This window comes from Mus caroli, unplaced genomic scaffold (genome assembly GCF_978045245.1).
Source record: "Mus caroli unplaced genomic scaffold, Mus_caroli_1 scaffold_17, whole genome shotgun sequence".
Classification (NCBI taxonomy): domain Eukaryota; kingdom Metazoa; phylum Chordata; class Mammalia; order Rodentia; family Muridae; genus Mus; species Mus caroli.
Window position 1 is genome coordinate 61,578,087 of NW_028227272.1, and position 7,432 is coordinate 61,585,518.

Genomic DNA, 7,432 nt, shown 5'->3' on the forward strand with positions numbered 1-7,432 from the left:
GCTTCCAGAAAACAAGTGAGGCAGCAAAGTAAGTAGTCAAGCTTCAGATCTTCATGCTGTCTCCTTGCTTCCAATTTAATGGCTCAGAAATATCCCCAACTCTGCAGCAGACTACCTGTGGATGCCTCTCCTCACCCTCTAATCTCATTCTCAGGGCACTAAGAAGAGCCTGCTAGAATACTCCACTGTTTTTCTCCTCATTTGGGGTCCTGCTCATTTCTAGGAAATCTTCATTCCTAACTTTCAGCTTCCATTAACTTGACACATGTTCTACCTGGAATCAACACTGGCCAAACCTGGGAGGATCCCAGAAGAATCCTATGCCAGGCAACACACAACAAAAACCCTCTTAAGAATTAGAGAGGAGAACAGATGTAAGGAGGGAAAAACCTCACACACCCAACAAAGACAAGATCAGATATCAGCACTTAGAATTACAATCATACCAAACCCAGGTCCCTAAATGTTAGTATAAAAATGCAGTCAATTACATTCAGGAAAATACGTCTTTACCAGAGTCCAGCAACCTCACTACAGTAGGCTCTGAGAAATGCCAAACAGCTTAAGTGTAAGACAAGAAATGTAAAATAGCCTTTATGAATATAAAAGACATCCTTACAAGAGAAATAAATTCCTTAAAGAAATCCATGAAAATACAAACAAGCAGCAAAAGAAAATAAATAAAACTATTCAAGTAATGAATTAAAATGGAAATAGAATCAATAAAAAACTGAGGTAAATCTAGAAATCAAATACTTGGGAATTTAAACAAGAATCTCAGAGGCATTCCTCACCAATAAAGTGCAAGAGAATCCTGGCAACAGAAGACAACTTAGAATAAAGAGAAATATCAATCAAAGAAAATAGGTCAAAGCAAAATTATAAAATGTAAATAACTACAGGCAAAAAAAAATATCTAGAAAATACTACAGGACACTGTAAGATGGCCAGATTTATGAATAATGATAGAGGAAGGAAAAGAAACCCAAGTCAAAGGAATAGAAAATATTTTCAACAAAACCATAGAAGAAAAATGTTTCTAACTATAGAAGAAGGTGCTTATCTGAGTACAAGAAGTACTGCAAAACACCAAACAGATCAAACCAGAAGATGGATTCTCCTCAGCAAATACTAATAAAATATCAAATTTACAGAACAAAGAAAGAATATAAAAAGCTAAAAAAGGAAAATGCTAAACAAAACAAATTATAAAGAGAATTATTAAACTAACACTTGACTTCTAAATGAAGACTCTAAAAGCAAAAGGCCTAAATAGATTTCTGCAAAGTCCAAGAGACCACATATCACACCAAAGACTACTATGACCAACAAAATTTTCAATAACAGTGACAAAATAATGTCATGTATCAATGGGAGGAGAGGTCCTTGGTCCATGAAGGCTCAATAGATGCCCCAGTGTAGGGGAACCGAGGGCAGGGAGGTGGGAGTGGGTGGGTGGGTGGGTAGAGGAATACCCTTAAAGAAGCAGGGGGAGGGAGGATGTGATAGGGTGTTTCCAGGAGGGAGGGAAACCATGAAAGGGGATAACATTTGAAATGTAAATAAAGAAGATGTCCAATAAAAAAAAAAGTATAAGATGAAATAAACACTTTCGTCTCAAAAAAAAAAGACATTCCATAATAAACCAAATTTAAGCAGTATCTCTCTACAAATCTAGTAAAACAAAAGACACTAGACAAAAAACTTAAGTCTAAAGAGGTCAACCACATCCAAGAAAACATAAAAATTAAAAAATTCAAGGGCTGCAAATCAAAGGGGGAAGGTGCACATTCCCACCACCCCAAAATCAACAAACAATACACTTGAATTACTTTCAACATTAATGGTAGAAGTTCCCTAATACAATAACACAGACTTACAGATTGGATGGGAAAGCAGAATCTATCTTCTTTTGCATTGAAAAATACACATTAATATCAAGGATAGACATCTCAGGATAAAAGGATGAAAAAATTATTCCAAACTGTTGTACCACATAACCACTTCAGTGTAGCCTTTTAAATATCTGACAAAATAAATTTCAAAACATAATTGATCAAAACATATAGGGAAGCACATTACATACTCAACAAAGAAAAAGTCCACCAAGGAGACAGTGTGATTCTTTTTTTGTTTTGTTTTGTTTTTTTTTTTTTGTTTGTTTGTTTTTTGAGACAAGGTTTCTCTGTATAACCCTGGCTGTCCTGGAACTCACTTTGTAGACCAGGCTGGCCTCGAACTCAGAAATCCACCTGCCTCTTCTTCCCAAGTGCTGGGATTAAAGGCGAGCACCACTATGCCCCGCTGACAGTGTGATTCTTAACATAAGGGCACGAATACAAAGGCACCCAAGTCAATAGAGGAAGCACAGCTCAAATCACAGATTGACCCTCACACACTGATAAAGTATGACTTCATTCCAATTCTGACCAATAGATAGACCATCAGACAAAAATTAAACAGAAACGAAGGAGGTAACTGATGTCATAAAACAAATGTACCTAACCGATAGTTACAGAACATTTGACTTAAACATAAAATAGCTCACTTTCTTCTAAGCAGCATTTAGAAGTTTCTCCAAAATTGACCACATACTCAGACACAAAGCAAGTCTCAGCAGATACAAGGAAACTGAAATAAGCTCCCACATCCCATCTAGTCACCATGGATAAAGCTAGATAGCATCAAAAACAGGGACAACAACGAGCTTATGGAAACTGGAAAAAAACTCTCTACTGGATGAAAAATAGGTCAAGAAAAATTATTTAATGAGAGGGAACCCACCCTAACACTGTCAATGATTTTCTGCTATACTTGCCCATTGGAGCCTGGCATAACTGTCATTAGAGAGGCTTCACCCACCCACTGATGAAAGCTGTCATTAACGCACAGCCAAACATTAGGTGGAGCTTGACAAATCCTATAGAAGAGTGGGAGGAATTATTGAAACATCCAGAGAGGTCAAGAAAACCACAAGAAAACCTACTCAATTTTAACTAACCTTGGTCCATAGGGACTCACCGAGACTAAACTACCAACCAGAGAGTATTCATGGGACAGACCTATGCCCTTTGCACATGTGTAAGGTTTGTGCAGCTGGGACTTCATGTGGGACTCCTAAAGTGGGATCAGAGGCTGTCTCTGATTACATTGCCTACCTTTGGATCCCTTTCCCTTAACTGGGCTGCCTTTTCCAGACTCAAAAACAGAAGATGCACTTAGTCATACAGGATATACCAAGAATGATTAATATCCATGGAAGGCCTCCTCTTTTTCTGAGGGAAGAGGCAAATGGTGAGAAGAGAGAAGTGAACTGGGAGGCGAAGAGGACAGGAAAGCTGCAATAGGGATGTAACATAAATAAAATATTAAAAATGCAAAAAAAAAAAGAAAGGAAGAAAGAAAGTAAACAATTTTTACAATTGAATAAAAATTAAAACACAATGTACCCAAACCTGTGGGTAAAAGAGAGAGCAGTTATGGGGGGCAAGTTCATAGAACTAAGTGGAAAATTAAAAGTTAGAGATCACATACTAGAAATATAACAGCATTCCTGAAAGAACTAAAGAAAAAGAAGAAATAATATCCAAAAGGAGAAAATGGATAGAAATAATTTCTTGGCTGACATCAATAAAATAAAAGCACCCCTTGATCCAACAAAATAATACAGAGCCAATGAAACAAAAAGTTGATTCTTTGGCAAAATCAGTAAGATTGACAGGGTCTTAGTCAGATTAACTAAAAGGTGGAGACCCCCAATTAACAAAATTAGAGATAAAAAGGGAGACATAACAACACAAACCAAGAAAATCTAACAAATCATAAGGACATAGTTGAAAAGCCTATAATTCACCAAATTGAAAAACCTAAAAGAAATAATTCTCTCTCAACTTTACCAAACCTAAATCAAGGTCACACAAGCAATTTAAATAAACCTTTAAGCCCTAGTAAAGTAGAAGAAGTCATTAAGTCTACCAAAAAAAAAAAAAATGACAGGCTCATATGCAGAATTCTACCAAAATGTTGAAGAATAGTTAAGGCTAATGTTCCTCAGATTATTTCACAAAAGAAAAACAGAAGAAACACTGAAAATTTCATTTTATGAGGTCACAGTTACCCTAATACCAAAACCACATGGACACAACAAAGAAAGGGAATCACAGACCAACTTCCTTATGGGCATAGATACAATAGGCTTCATTACAGAGAGGCAGTGATGGGTCAGTATATGAAAATTATAAATACAATCTACTGTATAAAAAAATGAAAAGAAAAAGAAAACACATGAGCATCTCATTAGATCCAGAAATGGCCTTTAACAAAATTCCAACATCCCTTCATGATAAAAGTCTGGGGGGAGGGGGTTAGGGATACAAGAAACATACCTAAACATGGTAAAGAAAATTTACAGCAAGCCTATAGCCAACACCAAATTGAGTAGAGAGAAACTCAAAGCAATTCCACTAAAATCAGGAAGAAAATAAGGTTATCTTACCCACTCTCCATACCTATTCAATATAGTACTTGAAGTCTTAGCTAGAGCAATAAGACAATTTTAGGAGATTTTGAGAATACAAAATGGAAAGAAAGAAGTCAAAGTGTCTTTACTCGAAGATGATATAAGAGTATACATAAAAAGGAACCTAAAAATCTCACCAGGAAACACCTACAGCTGAAAAACACTTTCAGCAAAGTACAGGATACAATTTTAATTTAAAAAATAAGTAGCCTTTCTATATAAAATTAACAAATGAACTGAAAAAGAAACCAAGTAAGCAAACCTTTAACATCTGCCTCAAATTCCATGGAATGTAAGAGGTAATATAGTATAATACAATACTTTTGTATAAATCTAAATAAATAAGTGAAGGACTCATATGATGAAAGAAGAAGTAGAAGACATCAAAAGATGGAAAGATTCCCCCATGCTAGTGGACCAATAAGATGAACATAATAAAAGTGGCCATCCTATCAAAAGCATCTACAGATTTAATGCAGCCCCATCAAAATTCCAATACAATTGTTTATAGATCATGAAGGACAATTTCCAGTTTTATATGGGCATGGAGACACACACATATACACATGAGAGAAAGAGAGAGACAGAGAGAGATACCCAGAGAGAACAAATCACAATAACTTAAATATGCCTGAATAATATAAAATACTACTAGAAGTAGCACCATTTCTGACCTTGTTATACTAGAGAGCTATAGTAATAATGGTATCATGGTACTGGCACAGAAACAGACATGTTGATGAATGGAATTCAATTGAAAACCCCTACCAAAAATTCTCACACCTGTGGCCGTCCATGCATTTACAAAGAAGACAGAAATACAGATGAATTAAAGAGAGTATCACCAACAAGTGGTGCTCATCAATTGCATGGCTCCACACATGTAGAAGAATTAAATAGAACCATACTTATCAGCCAATATAAAACTCAACTCCAAGTGGGTCAAAAACAAATGTAAAAATAGTTACACTGAACCTGATAGAAGAGAAAGTAGGGAACACTCTTGGCCTCATTGGCACAGGAAATGTAATTTTTAAATGGAACCATTATACAAGCGAGTAAGTAAAACTTCCTGCAACTGGGAAGCTTTTGCAAGACCAAGGACACAGTCATTCAGTCAGAGCAGCAGCCTACAGGACGGGGAAAGATTTTACCAACTCCACATTGAATAGCAGATTAATGTCCAAAATATATAAAGAACTCAAGAAACTAGACATAAAAAAATGTAATAACCCAATTTAAAAGTGGGGTACAGATCTAAATAGGGGAACCTCGAATGGCTGAGGAACCTTAACTATCAGGGAAATGCAAATCAAAACTACTTTGAGATTCCACCTTTTACCTGTCAGAATAGCTAACAAGTTGGAGCTCCTGCTGGCTATGAATGGAGGAAGATGATGGACTCCTCTGATGCTGGTGAGAATTCAGACCCATACAGCTGCTTTGGAGTCAGTGTGGTGCGTCTTCAGGAAGATGAGATTTCATCTACCTCATGATTTGGATGTACAACTCCTGGATGTATACCCAAAGGATGCTTCATCTACCACAGAGACATTTGTTCAACCCTGTTCACTGATGTTCTGTTCATAATACCCGAAATTAGAAACAACTCAGATGTCTTTCTAAAGATGAATGCATAAAGACGACAGAATGTTAACCTGCAGTTAAAGCAAATGAAATAATAAAAATAACAGGAAAATGGTGAAAACTAGGCAAAAAGCATTCTGAATGAAGTAATCCAAGCCCCCAAGACAAATATTTTATCCATTCACTTACATGTGGATATTAGCTGTGAAGACAATGGTAGGCAAGCTACAATCCATAGAACCACAGAAGTTATGTAGAAAGCAAGGGACTAGGGAAGATAGATACATCTCTGTATAGAGTGAAAATAGACTATGATCATCAGAGAAGCTCCCTCCTGCAGTAGATGGGAACAAATCCAAAGACCCACAGACAGACATTATGTACAGTGAAAACATTTAGCCTAAGCAGGATGTTTTCATCAAAACAGGATATTTTCCTGAAGTCTCAGGGAGTCCAGCAGAAGAGAAGGAAAAAAATGCAAGAGCCCTTAGGAATGGAGACACCAAAGAAACTAGGCCTTCTACACACAGCACACTGAGGCAGCATACACAGGGCCTTCCTCTGTCTGCATCATGTGAGGTTCAAGAGCCAAAAGGAGAAGTGGAAACATGCCCCCTGTCCATAACCAAGTGAGAGCCACTTCCAAATGAAATTTTAGTTTTCTCTAAGGAAGCCTCACTAGGAAAACAGACTACTCTAAGGATAGGCCACATGTCCAGCCATAGCGGGCAAACAGAAACAAACTCAACAGCATCATTGGATGCTCCTTGTCTCCCTATGCAAAAGCGTTTCCCTTTCCTTTTTAAAATTTTATCTTTCATTTGATTCCTTTTACCCTGCTGGTGTTTTGAGTATATATTGTGGATTCTCATATTGACAAGTAGGTCTTTGTGTACATATCTGTTTTATGTCCCTTTCCTGGGTTCATTTTCTTCCCTTTGCTTTGTCCTATTCCTATGTGTTTGTTTTTGCTTTTTTATTTTATTTTATTACCCCTAGATGCCTGTTTGTTTTCTAATGAAAAATAGATTGGAGGGGAGGTAGTAATGAAGTAGAAATAACAGAGAAAGAGGAAACCATAATCAGGAAATATTATATGAAAAAATGTATTTTCAATAAAAGAAAATTTTGATACCTATAAAATTTTTATCATGAAGAAACACACAATCTACACTTCAAGCTCTTTACAAAACCATTATTAGGTTTTGAACATGTATTTGTAGGTATGTATGTCTGAACATCTAACTCACAACTTAACATACTGTTCAGAAAAATATGGATCCTTTAGGAAGGGAAGAGACTTGCTGATAAGTGGGTTCCTTTTTT